The following is an 18,667-nucleotide window of genomic DNA, read 5'->3' as shown; positions in this document are numbered from 1 at the left end:
ACACACACACACACACACACACACACACACACACACACACACACACACACACACTTGAGCAGGACACCGGGCAGAGTGAGTTCCGCCGATCATCTCCGTCCCTCCCTCCAGCACGCGGATTGCCTGTGCCACTGACGACAGCCAGTCACACAGTGCTGAGAGTGTGTGTGAGGCTGGAGAGACTGCATCAAGGAGCTCTGCGCTTGCATCGGGGACGGTGCGTGGGAGTTGTTCTCTCTCTCTCTACCTCCCATTTGCATTCCTCCTTTATTCTCCACACTTATACGCGGACGAGTTTTGGGCGCACAAGGAGTCCCATTACCAAGGGAGGATCGCGCTGTATGTGCGCGCGTGTGTGCGCGTGTGTGTCTGGGTTGCCTGTTTTAACTACCGCTGTCATCTCAGAACGCGCGGTGCTGTCGTTGTGGAGAAACTCATTGGAAATCAGCAAGAAACGTCCGGCTGCTGTTTATTCCCCTCCTCGGTTTTTTTTTGTTTTTGTTTTTCCTCTCTTTTTTTTTTTTTTGAAAGCTGTCTCTCAAGGCGATGGACTTGAAATAGTGCGTCTCAATTTGAGTGTTGGTGGCTGGGAGTTGCCGTCGGGGAGAAATGCGAAAGGATGCTTGGAAGCAGTGACGGCTACAGCAGGTGAGGATCAGGTTGAGAAAACCCCCCAAAAAGGATGTTCTTTTTTTCTTTTCTTTTCTTTCTTTTATTTATTTAATTATTTTTTAACGCGGATACATTTCCGTATTCGTGCTTATGTCAATGCGGTTTAATGTGGGCTGAGGCCAAGACTTTAGAGAGGTGGGTATCCAGAATGCAGCTAAAACCAGGTCTCTCCGGGCCACTTTGAAGAAAACATCCGTCAAATGTGCGAATTCTTGTGGCGACATCAGTTCAGAGGCTTTCCCAAAACTCCTCCGGAGCTCATTCTTATGTCAGATAGGCAAAACATTTTCTTTCAAGTCCGCGATGGTGAGGGAAGAATCGGTTGACAGGACAAAAAAAAAAAAAAGCAAACGGGGACTTGAGTGTGGTTAGGCGCGTCCTCTGCAGGTATACGTTCTTCTATTGCGCGCAGATAGGAAATCAATTTATAGATGTGTTATCACTGCACATCTCTGACAGTGGAATATCATTTTTCCGGACATTTCTGTGCGGACGTGAGCTGGTCTGGGAGGATGAAGGATTAAAGCATTAATCAAATTTAATTGTCCCGCGAATGTGAGTGTATGTGTGTGTGTGTGTGAGAGAGAGAGGAGAGAGGCAGAATGTGGAGTGTGTGTGTGTGGGGAGGGGAGTGAATTGCAAAATGTTATCTTAATCTAGCCTTTATTTGGCCACGTATAGGCTCTGCTGAGATAACATTTGTCATTGTGGGGAAGTGTGAGGCAGTCGTGATCCTCCCCGTATGCCATTTTATTCATCTGCGAAGATGGCTATCTGTTAAATGGGCAGCTTATAAAAGCGATGCAGGCTTCTGCAGCAGTGTAGTTGTGTTCTTTTTCTGTTTTTTTTAATTATTATTTTTTTTTGTATCCCCAAAACGACTTGGGACTCTGTTTTAAACAAGACAAGTCATGGGATCTATATATAGCCTCAACTGCCGCGATACAGGACGCAAAATGAAACTTGTGCGTTTTTGGTGCCACACTCTGTCTGTTGTTTGTTATTCAAGGCAGCCTTTGCAGGGAATATACGTGACAGTGGCCCTTGAATTTATCTCCCTTTATTGTGCTGCACTGCCTCTTATAATGTGTATAGTATTTGTATGTATATATATATATATATATATATATCATGTTTATAATGCACACAAAAAGTGTTGTGGCAGAGTATCAGAAGAGTGTGATGCTGTGCCTGCGGACATTCATAAAGTGCTGTAGCTCTATTGGTTATAAATAGCCAGAGGGAGCGGAAAGCCAGATAGAGCAGGAGCAGCCTCGTCGCTGGAGCAGCAGCAGCTCAGCCTGTCTGGCTTTATCTGGGTGCACAATCCGAGATGATAGATAACTGATACACTTTGAGATACAGTATCACACACACACACACACACACGGGCAAGGGTGTGGCACAGGGGGGCTTCAGAAGAGCGTTCTTAGTTTTTTTCCCCCCAGAGTGCTTTGTGTTTTCCCTCTCAAAAGTGTTGGTTTGTGTGTTTTTTTTGGACTCAAATTTTGAGAGAACCTATCACACTGAGTGTGTATTTATTTTGTCAGGTTTTCTTGTTGATTTCTTTGAAGACTGGGGCGCTGCTGACTCAATCGAGGCTGCTTTTGCAGCAGTTAAGAGGCTGCTGAAGTGCGTGATTCGCTTTGTCCAGAAGACTCGGCTGCCTTCATTAAACAAATGTGCGGCCGCTGACCTTGGCTATCTCCAGTCGTCGATAAGACTCACCTCTTTGCCTTGCACTGTAGGCTGCAGCATACATGAAGCGAACGCCCCTCTCCCTCCCATCCGACAACATTATGCTGCTGTTGACATACTATATTGAATTACAACACGTTGATCAATGTTTGCAATAACCTAAACCTCTATATAGTGGCCAATATAATACAGAGTATCAGATATCACAGGGAAATCATGCTCCTCGTAACAGCATTATATTTCAGTGAGGTTATATTCTAGTATCTTTATAATTTAATCACATGCAGGGAGAATGGAAGAGCATTAAAACATTGGGGCACTGAACATTCATGGAAGAAATCAGCTCCAGCCACAAATGTGACAGCAGACCAGGGCAGAGGAGCAGTCGAGACAGAGTGGGTAGCGATGGTGAGGACCATGATGTGAGTGCATGATGACTTGATCACAGGCTCGCCTTCTCACAACACACTAAATGACCAATAGTGTCAGTGAGCGGGCTAATGCTGGCGTATGACGTTTTTGCATGTCTCCTGGAGATACTCATCCTGGGTGTAAAGCTGACACCTACTGCATTGACAAGGTGTTTATTAGCTCCCAGTTGTGAGGCCGTGAAGCCTACATAATGCTACGATAACATGGCCCTGAGAGTTTTCACACGGGACAGCAATTATGTTGTTTTTTTTATAACACAGGGCTGCCATTCCACTTGATGCCAGTGTCTTGATATGTCGCTGCCACAGGCTGGATGGCATGTTTATAAAAGGCCTGCGGTGGGATCACAGTAGCTATTTGATGGGAGGGGGAAGGAGGATTTTTTTTTTCACAAGTCGCTGTTGTCCTTGGTGGATGTCTTTTGAAATAGATAAGCTGGAGAAACAGCTGCAAGTGTTGTCAAAAAGTAATCAGCATTTTGGTCTTTTCTTTGTCAGTTTCTGCAGTACAATCCCTTTTAGAGAAATATTTTTTTTGACCCGTTGGGAAAGTGTCCTAGACAGTGTGTCATGAACCAACTTCACAGCATTGTCAACAGCTTTTTATTTCTCTTATTTCCCCTAAGGGTAACCTGCGCAAACTGAACTTACGAAACACAATGTCATTGTTCCTTATAAAACAGGCGCTGGTTGTCATGCATGTGGTGTCCTCTGATGTTTTGCACTGTCCAACAAAATGTGGTTTTGTTCTTTGCAACAGTGAACATGCTAAACGTGTCATCGGTGGCCAAAAACATCAAGACGCTCATGTTTGAGGCTCCATGTATCCTGGATTCCTACTGTTCCAACAGTAAATGCCGCTGTGTGTAAACACACTTGATGGTATACAACCCATACTGTGCCCTCCGTGTTACCTTTGTCAGTGTAATAGTGGCTTTCAACCGTGCCATTTCTGAAATCAAATTTCTGATTATAATTGCATTGCCCTCAATCCAATGATGTTGCACACATTAAGGTGATTATTGCATACACTAATCCAGAATTTACACTCAATTGGTAACCCAGTATTTACTGCATCAAAGATACTGGTCACAAAGCTGCAACATTTATAATATACAGTAATAGACTGTTTTTTGTATGGTGATGTGGTGAAGTGTTACAGAAAATATCCACATCCTACTGTGACATTATTTGAGTGGCTGTGTGACCGGTCTTCCACGGCTGATTCTAATGTAAAGCAGCAACACAAAGAGAAACAAGTTTATTATTATAACTATTAGTATTTTGAATTAATGCTTCTAGTGAAATGCCACTGCAGTGTCGAGCCTAGTTAGAGGCATGTCTAAATGCCATGTATTTGCATTAGCCTGTAGGGTGCATTCACATGGAAAAATAATCGTGGTTAGACAAACTCATACACGTTCAGCTAATTCTGATCTACCTCACAGCGTTGTGACAAATGTCTTTTGATAATTTCTGCAATGGTGCTTTTACCCTTTACGCTTGTGTGAAAAATGAGGGTGTCCACACAGAAATGCTGGATTACTGCATGTTTTCAAATGACAGCGGGCAGGAGAAATGGATTCTTTACTGGACCTCTACATGTCAACACGTAGCCTAAACACTGCGTCCACCTAGATTTTACCGATCACTGCCAGCATTTTAATTAACCTCATAACTTGCCTACCTCCAACTTTCAATAATATTGCAATCCAAACCGTTTACATCAGGGCTAATCAAACTGTGGTCCATGGGCCACGGACGTCCCATTGGACATTTCCTGTGATCCACAAGAAGATGTCTGTCTGGAGACAATTTCACTTGTGTTCGGCTTTAACAAATATGGATTAGGACCTACTGTAAGAGCCTATTGTCGGCTTAGTCCCGTGCTTGGATTTTAAAATTGTTTGTTGGGAAATATTCAATGTTGGGCAGGAAAACAAGGAAATGTATAGCAGCCCTAAGGTCTGATGTTTAACAGATTATAATAATTAGATATATAATAATTAATCAACAAATCATTAACAGTCCCGTTCTGTTTCACTATGTTCCTCTTGCATTTTGTTGGGTGGATTTGATTCCATAAGAGGATGTAGTGATTAGTTTCTTCCATGTACTAATATATTTATTAACATTAAGACTGATTGGTACCCAAAACATTCGGTGTGGCCTCTCGAGCTCCCAGTGATCTTCCTATCCGGCCCTCTTGCCACTGAGTTCGAACAGCCCTGGTTTACATTAAATAGATGGGAGCTCCTAATCACTGCTGGGCTTGAAATAGCACCTTGCCGCTCGGAGGATGCATCATTAAAAAAAAAAAAAAGGCGCTAATGGTGGATGGGGTTGTAGGTCAAGGGTTGGGAGGGTGTTAATGTGCTTACTAAGGCTCCTCGCTAACCCTCTGGAGGGAGCATTTGTATTCACTGCAAAGGGACTAATGAGTGCCGATGCTGGCACCTGCGTCGCCAGGACGACTTAAAACAGCCATCTTTCAGATGATTATGGGAATGTCACTCTGCTAAACTGCCAGTGGGCTGTAACTTACACAGACTGGGACACTTGATCACCTCAGACTGGCAGCTTTTGGACAGAAGGCTGGAGTCAAAGCACCAAAGGGGAAGTCACCAGGTTTTGGCCACTCTCTCTAGTTTCACACACTATAACTTCAATCATCTTACAGCATTACTATACATATGGAAAAGTATATGGCTATACTGTGTCCTGTATTACTTTTGGGAGTGTACAATGATGGTTATATTTCAGGTGTATAAGCTGGGTACACAAGAACACATGAAAACTGAAGCCCTAGTGTGATGTTTTTTGGGGGTGAAAATTCCATATCCATTGTTATTTACAATGCTTCCCCTTCCTTTCCAGCTGCAGAGAATGTATATTATTGTCCCATTTGATATTTGCAGATGCGTTTATAACTAAAGTCTGAAGTCTGAATCAATTGTTTTGCAGTGCGGATGATTAGTACTTGTGCAAAATACAGTGTGTTTGTTGCATCTGTTCTACTGAAAGCATTCATTCAAACAGCGCTGTTCAGTGGCGACTGGAAAAAAAACAATAATGGGACAATAGCACCTCCACTTACACGGCCACACTTGAACAGATAAAATAATATTATAATTATGATATAAGTGGGAACAAGATCTGTGTTTGTGACCCACCTCCCTGTTAAAACACCCTGTTGAGATTCGGGGTTCAGAGTTTGGTGTTTGGGTGCAGCACCAGTACTCTTGACTCTCTCTCCTCTGTCTAGTAGGCCTCCTGAGGATGTAGAAGTGGAGTTGTCATTTACAGCTGACCTGCTACAGGTGTCCTCAGATTTCAAAAGTGAAAGATGCAGGAGCTTAAAACGTATTTTCATCTTCTTTTTTTTTTTCCATTTATTTATTGGGTGTATTGGGATGTACCTGCTTAGAGTTTGACATACAGACCCTCCTTTAGATTGACCTATCGAGTTCCTAATTAAGGTCTGAAGATGTCTCTGGACTTATTTTGTAGCTGTTGCTATTTCATGGCACTCACAAAGTCCCATTAAAAGCCACTAATCCTATTATAATTCATTAAGAACATGGACACCCCTGTTGAAATGCTACCAAAGTATAGAAAGGCTATCCTCCATGATACTTAGATTAAAGTGTTCTCAGATAATTTGAATATTTTAATGTGCTTCAAGCCCATTATCCCCTCCTTTCGTCAGATCAGTGTGGTTGCCTTTTATCCATTGACTGCCTATTCCCATTCATCATGTGATTTAAGACAACAGGAGCCATGCTTTGAGGTATAAAGGGGCAGAGGCTTTTAGTTGCCTAAAAGCTCACTTTCTCCATCTTTTTGGTGCTCTCCCCTCATCTCCCTCTCTGGGTTTAACTTCCCTAAAAGCTCTTTCTGTCTGTCTGTCTGTCTCTCTCTCTCTCTCTCTCTCTGCCTTACTTTCACCCACTTGCTGTCAAAGCACCGAGAGAGAGAGAGAGAGAGAGAGAGAGAGAGAGAGAGAGAGAGAGAGAGAGAGAGAGAGAGAGAGAGAGAGAGAGAGAGAGAGAGAGAGAGAGAGAGAGAAAAGAAATGGCAGAACACTGTAACAAAGAGCACCAAATAGTGTTGATGGAGGAGGGTGAAAGTGCAGAGAGGAAACAAGAGGTCAGATTTCAGGTTATCGACCAGACTGGGTGGCATGAAGAGATGTTAGTTTGCTAGACATGGAGAAGCGGCAATAATCCCACTGACAGTTAGACCTGAAATAGAGCTATCATGTCTTAAATGCTGGCACTTTTGTGGTGCTTCTGAACATGTTTGCATCCACCTTAGTGATCATTTTAGAAACTGGATTAAAAAAATATTTGACTGATGATTTAAAGCACCATATTCTACTGCTATACTCTAGGATGAGTTTGTGTTTTGAATATGAAATATGCTGGGATGTGTCTATTGTCTGGAATAGTCTGCCAATTAAACACCACCTCCTGTATATTATTGAAGGCGACAAACAAAGCAGGCGCTGTTGCCATTTCGTCACACGCATTCCTGTCGAGTCCAAAACATGTCAACGTTGTATAAATACCGCACACATTGAGAAATCCAGAATGAATCAAGGCTGTAACTGAGCATTATTTTACTTTTTATTTTTTCATCATTTGCTCGACAAGGTTTTCAGAAATAAAGACAAATCCCAAGTCACAAGTTTCCAGAGCCAAAGTGACGTGTCAAAATATCTCATTTTGTCTGACCAGCAACCAACCACTAAGTGTTCAATTTATAATGATATAATCATACTGAAATAATGAAATAAAAATCTCTGGGTTAATAAGCGAGGAAATAATGCAACATGAGTGACGCACATGCACACACACAGCTGCACGAACACATAGGGAGCAATCAAAAAGTTGGGAAACTGCAGCACATCCCCGTGTTGTGCACGGGGCAAGGGGAAGCTGTGACCTTTATGAATAAGTATTTCAAGTTACACAGTGACGTTCTGCCCCTATTGTAACACCGGTGCCTCTCAAAACACCTCGGCTGGCTCATTGGTTCTTTGCCGTAGGCTCTCTGAAGCATTTCAAGGGTCTCCGTTGCCCATTTGCCGAGTTTGACACAACATTTTACATGCGCTCTCTGCTCAAGTTCACGGTGAAATTGCAGATACACACACACACAAACACACATTTGTTATACACAAACACATTTTTGCGATTACATTTTCAACCATTTCAGCAACATCTTGAATGATTCAACATGTCTGAACATTGGTATATTTGGTGAAATGTTTGGTGTACCTGCAGTTTTGTTTTGCCCATTTTATTCCAACATTCTTTACCTATACATAACAAACTGCATCTCAAAGATGAAAATTAAGTGATAAGGTGAGGACAGTAACAGAGGACATGCACATAATGGCAGTTTTAATTCAAATTGTGTGTGTGCTGAAGTGCTTTTGCACTGGTGTGTAGATTTGATTTGAAATATGTGCTTAGTCTGATGGAACTCTGCTTGATAACATCAAGCATACAGCTCCCTCTCTCAGCCACGCTGCACAGTGTGGGTGGAGGACGCTGATCAAACTATTGTCCATCTTGGATAATCCTGTCCACCCTCTCAACCACCTGCTGCAGGGACAGCGGAGCACTTTCTCTAAAAGATTCCTCCAGCTCCGCTGTCACAAGGACAGATACAGGAGATCATTCCTGCCCACTGCCATAAGACTTTACAATAACTCACCTCTGGCAAAATCCATCACAGTACAATAACACTGTTGACTGTGTTTCTTGGTTGCTTGTATATTATATGTATATTATATATATATATATATATATATATATATATATATATATATATATGTTGACTGTGTTTATTGGTTTGTTGTATATAATATATATATAGATATTTAATGTACTGTATATATACTGTATGTACTGTGCATTTTATATTTTATATTTATATTTTTTATTTTATTGCTTTTCTATTATATTATTCTATTCTATTATTATTTTATTCTATTGTTTCTATTATTGCTCCTGTATGTATGCTGTTGTGGCGAAAAATTTTCCCCTCGGGGATTAATAAAGTATATACCTACCTACCTACCTACCTTGATTATGCAGAAAGGCAAGATAGAGGTGCTTAATGGTAGTCAATGTGATTCTGCTTCCTTTCAAGGAAAGAGAAAATAGGGAGCTTTATTCAAAGACAGGAGAAGCAGATGACTAGTCAGAGGGTTTGACATTGACCTATACCACACCCAACTGTGCACTGTGATACACCTGGAAAATGTTTTCACCTAATCTGATATCAAAGCATAGTTATGAATTTGAGTTTGACGAGTTGAAGTTGATTGATTGCTTCTGTATTACCTCTAGACAGATATGTTTTAACTTCTGCTATTGCCAGTCACATTTTCTAAATCTGAAGGGGACAAGTGAAGGCAGCAGTAACCGTTTAGATGGTGGTGGTGGCGGTGTGTGGGTGGATGGATGGGGAGGGTGAGACTGATGAAAGAGCCGGGCAGCGATCAAAGGTGAGAAAATGAAATGGCATTTGACCTCGCTGGATGCCAGCATGTGACGTGCTCCCACAGAAGTGCAAAGTAGTTTGGGAACCTGTGGGAATTGTGAGGGGAGAGAGATCAGAGCTGAGGAGCGCTGCTGTGGGGCGAGAGGATGGTCCAGGCAATTTAACCCCTCCATCTCTTAACTGATTTAGCAAGAGACCGGTTGAAGGTGGGAAGGTGAGTAGAAGTTATTATGATGACAAAATGAGTCAATCTCAGACCAAAGAAAAAAAAAATCACATTTAGCAGTGAATGATGGTATAACGCTCACTATACATTAAATTCCTCCTGATGATATCAAGTCATGGTCCCTGTAAATTTTTGTAGCTGGTTTTATGCCCTAAAAAGGAACCTCAAGAGTAATCTGCCTCCGTAATACAATCCCTCCTCACCCAGGTCCTGAACCTGTGGTAGATATGTAAATGTACAATAAATAATTCAGGTCTTTTGCATTTCTTTGTGCTTGCTTCTGCCATGTTGGCAATGATGAGCAAAACAGCGCTAAGGGAAATATGTAGTGTCCCTTCCATCTATTATGGCTGGACCATCAGCCTCAGATTGTAGGTTTAGGATGGATAATAACTGAAGCATGTTTATCACATGCATCGGGTCATTACTTTTTCAGGTGTCTGTGAAGAAGTGATGCGATTACAGCTTGGGCTAGCAATTTTCATTATTCATGAATGTATCATATATGAATTGTTCATTTTATATATCACAGTATTATAATCTGTAAAACATCAGAAATCAGGGCTGTTACAATTTTCTACCTTCCTTGTTTTCTGGTCCTAAATTGAATTTTGAATTTTAAAACCCAAAGATAATCAAACATAAAAGGAAAGTAGCAAATCAATGAACTGGAGAAGCGGTATCCACAGAATGTTTGATGCTTTTACTTGATGAATGGTGGAAACAATTAATCTATTAATTGACTCATAGTTTCACTTCTAAATACAATATTAAATTGTTATCGGAATTTGCAATGCAAATTTTGCTTCATAGCTCACAAGCAGGAGGGGGCTTGTTTGTTAATCCACTATTCCTGTTACCTCATCCGTAGACCAACTCCATAAATAAGAATGTGTTCAATAATACTGACGGAACAAGCGAAGGTTTTAAGCCTGAGAAATTTGAGAAAATAGCTGCATTTCAACACCGCTGGTTTACATCTCCCTGTAAATGTCATACAAGTTACATCACAACAAAGCTGACATGACAAGACTACAAAGATGGAATTCTAAAACATGTGTCCACAAGCGTGTCATCCGACTGTCAGCATTCTTCCACAAAGGCATTGCTCTTTGCAGGGAAACAAAGGAGAAAGTCAGTCATTCTCATTAATTAAGGCCTGAGTGGGAGAAGGGATCACACTTTCCCTGCTCTGCAGATTGAGGCTGGATGGGCTTTGTTATGAATTGCACTCAGAATCTAATGAGTTTTTTTTTTCTAGTGTTAAGAGATATTAATTCACACATACTCCATATGAGCTTGTACCATTTTTAATCCCTTTTAGCATAATTACTTTAAAGCTGAAAGTCATAAAGTTCTAATGCATTTTTCTGTAACTTCGTCCAAGGGGTGCACAAGTGTTGACAAGGGATTTGCCATGTCTTTGCCAACCCTAAAGCCATCTGGTATTACTATACAGGGTCACCTTGTCATTGATCCATGTGTGGCATGTGAAATACCTAGATTGTCTTTCTAAAAGTGAGATTCTGCTCCCTCTAGTACCCTCAGGATTAGCAGCGCTACAGAGATGTGATTCTTTTCTTTTCACTATCATTATGACCTCCTCTCCTGCTACAGGGAACCAAAGATAAGGAATGGGAGGATACAAGGACAGCTTAGACAAGTAATTTTGCCTTTAATTGCTTGAACCTCCCATGAGTGCTATTGCTTAAGTACTCCAAAACTGTTGTTGTTTTCCCCCACATAATCTTTGATTATATGAAGGTCAGCATTTTTCTCTAAGCTTCTTATGAGAGAATTTGGAGCAGGTGGATTGCTCATAGAGATGAGACAATGCTCCCCTGCTGGAGTTGAGAGCGAGAGTGAACTGCTCTCTTTTTTTCCATCCACTGCAGTTACTTCACTAACTGTCTCCCAAGCCCATCTCGGCCATTTTACATACGATAGTCTTTGTTTTTGTTTTTTTTGTTCTGCGTAGACCTCATTTCCCAGTCTGTATCAATAGCATCATTATGTGGGGTTTTATGTGGCTAATTAAGGCTTCATCTTTCTGGGCGATCTCTCAGAGGACATGGATTAAGCTCCCCTATCTCTGCACCGGAGCCACGTCGGGGTCGGCCGGGCCTGCTCGACTCTGTGGATTGTGCAGGGGGGGAAAAAAGCACTGACACGTTCCCTTTTTTTCTGGTGAAATTATACTTAGAAAAGGAGAACAATATAAATGCTGGAAGTTCAACGCAGGAATCAAAGGATTTATTGATGAACTGTGGAACAGGCTTTGGAAAAATCTATGGTGCTACTCAGTTTGGGCACACATCTAAGTCCTTCATTCTCAAAATACCCTGGATTATTTTAGTTTTTGATTGATTCACGCCTTCTGTGCAAGTTTGACGAAAGCGCTTATACAAGCTACAGTGTCTAACACATTCTACTATAGCATACTGTAAATTATTTTCACTGCTATGCCTCAATTGACGAACCTATTGCAGAATGCTGTTTGAACCGATGGCCTACTAGACCGTACCCTTTCGACAATTCATTTAAAAGTTTTCATGCCTGAACAGGCGCCGTTTCGTTTGCATAGACAATCAGGTAATTCATTTTAGTTGGGATGCTGAGTCACTAGTGCAAGAACAGCATTTTATGAATTTCAAATGCCTTGTTATTCTGGGTCCACTCTCATTATATTTTAGTGTGAAAGTCAACAGATGAAAGTCTGGGTCAACACTCATTAAAACAACAGCCAGGATACCCTGTCCATATGAACAGACGGCGAGCGGGAAGACCTCAGTGATACATTGCAGACCTGTCACTACTTGTTCGGGAGGTTAAATTTACCTTTTGACTTTTCGCACACTGCTGTGGCGAAGGAGAGAGAGAGGGGGGGGGGGCATTTATTTTTTTTGTTATGGTGCATAAACACAATCTGCCTGAGAGCTCTGGTTGATTCGTGAAGTTCTTATAATGCACCTTCGGTTTTTGATAAAGCACTCGTGAGACAGTATTTTTGTCTGAGCCCTTGCCATTGGAGGAGATAAATCCTAAATGAGTAAACCAAAGTGACTTTGCACAGGCAGTTTATACAAGAGTCTGTACACTTGAGAGCCATAAATCAAGAACTGTGGGATAAAAAAAAAAAATCGAAATCAAAAGACCTTACTTTTTACCTTTAATGTATTGTTTCAAGATGAAATAGTGTCTTGAATCTTATACTTTGTCACCTCGCTGAATGTGTGGTTACACTGGGTCTCATTCTAAATCCATGAAATAGTGTCCTTCCTGTCTCTGAATTAGGTTCACCTTCAAGGATGTTCTACAAAAACAAGTGTTTGAAAGAACTATGCCATTTCAGGAATGAAAAGAACGACCTAAGGTTGAGGCGACTGAGTTCTTTTACTAGAAATGTGATAGTGGCTAGTAGGAAAATGGTACTTAAAGAAGTGGGAGGGAGAGCCTTGGGAGTGAGATACAGAGGTTGTTGCTTTAATCTGTTCAATGCTGCGGAATTTATAGGAGAAATTCAAAAAATGTTTGTCGGTCCAAACACAGTTGATGGTAAATGTTGCCAATTGAAACAATACATTCCTCATCAAGTTATCTGTGTCTCTGGGAAGCAGATGAAAAATCTGTTTCTCTTACAGAATTTACAGTGTCATTTGAACAACAGGCTAATTGAGCTGTCCTGGTCAGCAGGGGGCGCTGTACATGCTGCTAAAAACAAAAGAAAACCGTGTTCTCTTTGCTTGCACTTCAAGTAGCTACTTTCTCGACAGTGAATTTGTCATCCCGAAGTATGAGAGGATGTAATGGATGAGGGTACATTTTACAGTGTTTGGGCTGAATTTGCTATGCAAGAGGATGTGGCCGCGCGGAGGCCATCCAGAAACTGAGCTGCAGAGAGCAAACAACGACGACTGGTGCCTTTGTTCAAACTGCCCTCCGATACCAACAGAAACTGAATCATTCTGCTGCAATTAATTTCAGCGTGGGCGGTTTTTGTTGGATGTTACGCCGACCGAGAGAGTCGTGTATGCATTATGATGCATGAAAGTTTTATTTCTCACTTAGAAAGAGGTGTGCTGGAATTCTTCTTCAGGATACTGACGAAAAACTGGAAGAGACACCAAAACCAGCAGAGCCGAGAGGGCAGATAAACATTGATACAGTATTTTTGTTTCCTAACGCTGTTTTAGGCAACAATTTGGGCGAGGGTGGTGAAACATGACAACGCTGGATAAGTGGTTCTCTCAACATGTTGTATTGTTTGTGTTTACAATAACTGTGAACATAACAGCATATGATCAGTACTAAAAGCTTCTTATTGAAAATCCACCTTCTTTCCTGTCCTTTGCTCTCGAGAACAATATTGTCTGCCAGTTTATTTTTATTTTTTTTGTTGAGTAGGTGCTACAAGGGGAGAAACTTGGCTCAGGGAACCGAAGGATTTGGGGGTTGGGCATCAGAAGCATCCTGGCACTGCCAGCGCACAGCTCCACGACCAGGAAAGCTTTCTTGGTTAACGTGGCACACACGAAGGAATTTATTGCTTCAATGAACTACATTTACCATCAATACTGAGTGGACACCAACATAAGAACTGGCAAATTTCCCTTTAAAGAAATGAAATAAAATGTTGACACTGCCAGCCTCAGATGATGAATAAAGACTAAGCCAATTCATGTATTTTCAACAAAGAAAACGGGTAGATGATTTTGAGGATGATAGCAACATTGATATTTTAGAATTTTAAAAAAATGTAATTGTAATATTGTCTAATTCTTCATTATGTTGTTAGTTAAGTTTGAACGAGATATGCACATCATCCACATTTGGACAAACATAATTGTGACTGAGATACAGTTTGTGTTCACTTGCACATTTTAACACTGCAAAGTAAACATAGCAGTGTTCTCTTGTGGACAGATTATAGCATTTATGTCATATACATATCTTTGACATTTTTGTAGTGCAATTTTGTATCTATTAGCCGTCATATACACCGATACTGTATTAAATACAAAATATTATTATCTAAACCCAGCTCATGCAATCAGAAAATAAAGATTTTTTTTTTTGGTTGGTATAGTTTGGTATTTTTAATGGATTTGCATTTTGTCCAAGGTCATTTGGCCCTTCACCCATCCCTCTACAGAAAGCTTGGGTTGTACATCATGTGACAATAGCTTAGTGAAAATTAGTTTTCATCCTGACAAGCATTTCTTGGTACTGACTTGCAGTAAATACATCCTAAAACACAACAGTGAACTGCTGGAGCTTCTCTGGTCCGGTGTTTTGTCTGTAATCTGTGCCGTTCTCCTCTGCGGTATGTAAACGCAGCATCCTCCGATGTCTAATCCCAGTACATTAACGTGACATTTTCTGCATCAGGGTTAACTCTATCAATCAGCTAATTACAGCTCATTCCCCTTAAAAGGCCTCAATGTGAGCTGCATGCGCAGCTAAGCAAAAGGGACATTTTCTTCGCCACACTGGGAGGAAAGCCTTTAGATGCCAGTCACAATTAAAGTCAATGTGGCCCTGAGCCTCTCCACACTGTGCCCATCACACTTCTTCTCAGCCGATAAGATATAGCGTAAATTATTCATTTTGAAACGAAGGCATGTTTCCATGTTGCCTCGTTTTGATTGAGGAACCAGTGCAGCTTGCACTGTTGTCGCTGCTATTAAAGATACATCCTACATACATATATGGAGGAGTTGATATAGCGGTTTTGCCATAAGCCAGGAAAAGAGCTCGTCCAAGAGCAAATTACCCCGCACTCACGCAACTGCCAATTTCACTCACTTCATCTGCAGGAAAAATGTATTCACTCACAAATTGAGTTAGAAATTTGTGAGTGCAAAACATTAATATATCCTCCCTCCATCCTTGGAATTAATTTGTGGAGATATTCAGCAGGGTTCTTCTGTTGAATTTTACAATTTTAAAGTCTTCACCTTTCAAACAACGACCCCTCCCATCCCCCATAGCACTACTTGAGGAGTGTTTTGATTTGCATAAGTACTGTCATTGTTAAATGATATCTGACACTCTGTCTTGGCGAATGCTTGTGTGCAACAGAAGAGGTAAGGGCTTGATTCTTCTGCATAATATTAATTCATCACTCACGAATGATTATTTCTAGGCAAAAATGAGGATTATTCAAATGAGCGTGGATGCTGTGGCTGCATATGTGATGGAGTTGGTGAGGATTTTGTTTAAATTTGAAGACGTCCTTCAGCTTGGCATGGTGAAGTTCAGTTGGTGAATTTCTGTCTTCACTGCCATATATACAAATATTTACAATACTGTGCAAAAGTTTTGGTCACTTTGGATGCTGAGATTGTTATTAATCATGCAACACCATCAAAGAGGCATCGGACTGGTTACGAATTCATTGATTTGAATTGATTAATTTTGTTTTTCAGTGGCTGCTCTTGCCAAAAAACTGTGCATGTCACTATTTTGGAAAGCATTTACTTTTGATGTCTAAAACTTTTGCATGGCACTGTGGAGAGCAATCATATTCAAAAGAGAGCTTTTGAGTGTTCTAAGAAAAACAACTGAAGCAGACGAGGCCATACAGGATCTCAATTTAAAATGTAGTTTGGGTTGGTTGTCTTGCAGTTGCCTTTCAGTGAAAATTGGATTTAAAATTGTGCACAGAAAGCTGCCTCTTTGAGGTGAAGAAAAGATGGATGATTACGTAAGAAAATGTTTTCATGGCTGCCCATAAAAAAGGCAATGGGAGAACCTGTTTATTTGACTAAGCTCCTTTGCTTTTTGCACAATTGCCGATGAATTCATTACAACAATAAGAGTGAAACGTCAGTGTTTTTTCCTAATCAGAAGCTTTATGCCGGAGAAGGAAATGGTTTCTTAATTTTGTTAATTGTTGCTGACTGTGGGCTTATATTACTGTATGTACAGAGCTGTGTAGTGCAAACCATCACAGGGTCATTCTTATTTAGTATATCAAAGCCATTGGGAAGAATATGTTTAGGATATTTATGTAAAGTTTCAATGTTGCCTCACGGTGTGCTAAAGATCTAATACAGCACTAAAGTTGAGCATGAAAAAATAACCTTAAATAAGGTTACATTTTGGTTGCAATTAGCATGTTAAATTGAATGGCAAATATGTCTAAACACACAATTTGATCACAATAAACCATCAATAAGTTCCATAACAGTGCTAGTAATTGACTATCTGTTGTTAACACGGTGTAATGACCCACAGGATCATGCCATCAGTTTCCTGATTAATAATGTATCAAACTTGTTGCCTGTGTTGTATGGATTGACGGAACAATTAAGCAGATAGTCACTATAGCAACAGATCTGAGTGACTTTTACCCTTTTATTGCCATTTTTACAGCCTGTGAAACAAAGGTAGTGATCTGAAAATGCTATAAAACAATATGACAAGAGCTGCTGACTGAAAAGAAAAGCAAAGAAAAAAAAACCACATTCTCTTTGGCCCATTGCTTGAAACAGACTTTCTAAAAGCACCTCCTGGGGCCTCGTTAGTGCTGGCATCTCAGTCTCCCAAACTAAACAAACTAGAACAGGCCAGGTTCAACCCACACGCTGAAACACTCATCAAAGATCAGTATCCAGTATAGAATATAAAGCCCCATGACCTTTGGCGGTCGTCGTTTCTCCTACATGTATCGCCATGGCTGCAGTGTTTTCACTTTTCTTCTCTGGAGCACCGAAGGTTGACATCTCCTGCGGTGTCGGGAGAAGAGTTGATGTCTCACCGTGTGCCCCCTTGACATAATTGCCTCAAGTCTTGAAGGCTCTGTCAGCACGTTCCCAATCCAAAAGATCCAGCCCCGGAGTGGGGGCCACATTTTTAGGGGACAAAACAATATCCAGACAAACAGACATGTCACAATATTTGTCTCTGTGTGTGTGTGTGTGTGTGTGTGTGTGTGTGTGTGTGTGTGTGTGTGTGTGTGTGTGTGTGTGTGTGTGTGTGTGTGTGTGTGTGTGTGTGTGTGTGTGTGTGTGTGTGTGTGTGTGAAGAATTTTGTCTCTGCCTTTGTGAAAGAAGGGAACAGCTATTCCAGCAGGTCTCTCTGGGGGAGCTCATTCTTTCACCATCTAGCTGTTCTACTTTGTTACTTTCTGCTCTCCAAATGTAATCCAGCTGCTACAATGAATACAGCACATGTTTACCTACTCAGTTGGTGCATACAGTAGATGCAGTATGTTAGTATGTCTGATACATGCATCACCTGAAGTCTTTGCACTTGTTTCCTTTTTCTATTCCATGAGTATAAAAGTACACATGTAAGCTGGTTTGTTTTTTATCTAATCTTGTACAGACATTCATGTTCCTCTCAGAGTGAAATGTAACCATGGTGATCATCTGACTTTTCACGCCGCGCTGTTATCAGGTTTATATTGTAGTTTACTGTTTCCATTCCTTTGGCTTATGACCAAATTTACAAAGAGAAATATTGTGATAACATGAAACCTGTTGCAAGCATATTAGTAAGCTGATGTTAGAACTATTAATTAGTTTATTAATTGTTCTTATAATCCATTTCCATTTTATTATCCTTTTAACGTTGAAGTATTGAATTATATTTTCTAAATTGCTTACACAGGCACTGGAACTTGAACTTAAAGCTGAAAGGCTTGACAGGCTTAGCAAAAACGATCTAAATCAGAGGTGCCTAAATTCAACCCAAGTGTCCATTTGGTCCACGGGCCATAAATTGGGCTGCTCTGATCTAAATGCACAGAAAAAACAAACTTTTACATGAATCGAAGCCAGGGGCAGAAAAAAGCTTTTATACAATGTTTTTCACTTCAGAGGCATTTTAAAGAAATGTGATCAAGGTTATATCAGTAAAGAACAAATTGACGCTTTCAGAGCCAAGAGATAAATCCATATAACACCCGTGTTATGATATTAATTATAGATAGCATAATATGGCGGACATGTTGTTGTTTCATACAGGCTGTATTACACTTAAGTGATATTGTTATGAGCTGATTTGACTGCTGTGGTCGAGGGAAATAAACAGAGAACATATGACTCTGCATAGCTCTCATATCCAAATGTCTTACAAAACATATACTGACCACACTTAGTTTAGGTGAAATATTAT

General features: G+C 40.7%; 1 protein-coding gene across 5 annotated transcripts in view; it reads left to right on the top strand.

Annotated features, from left to right (window-relative positions):
* lingo1a (leucine rich repeat and Ig domain containing 1a) overlaps positions 1-18,667 on the top strand; it is a 128,398-nt gene that overhangs the window by 101,825 nt on the left and 7,906 nt on the right. Inside the window, exon 1 of one of the 5 annotated variants that reach the window (XM_069695345.1) lies at positions 200-217. The exons of 3 other annotated variants lie outside the window; for them this stretch is intronic. The gene's annotated coding sequence lies outside the window, so the exon portion shown is untranslated. One more of the 5 variants, XM_069695344.1, reaches the window with a different exon arrangement.

The sequence above is a fragment of the Brachyistius frenatus genome, unplaced genomic scaffold (genome assembly GCF_029030835.1).
Source record: "Brachyistius frenatus isolate BFR_SWC_R1_liver_20210118 unplaced genomic scaffold, ASM2903083v1 Contig_19, whole genome shotgun sequence".
Classification (NCBI taxonomy): Eukaryota; Metazoa; Chordata; class Actinopteri; family Embiotocidae; genus Brachyistius; species Brachyistius frenatus.
The sequence above is the reverse complement of the archived record's forward strand: the minus strand, read 5'-3'. Positions and strand labels throughout refer to the sequence as shown.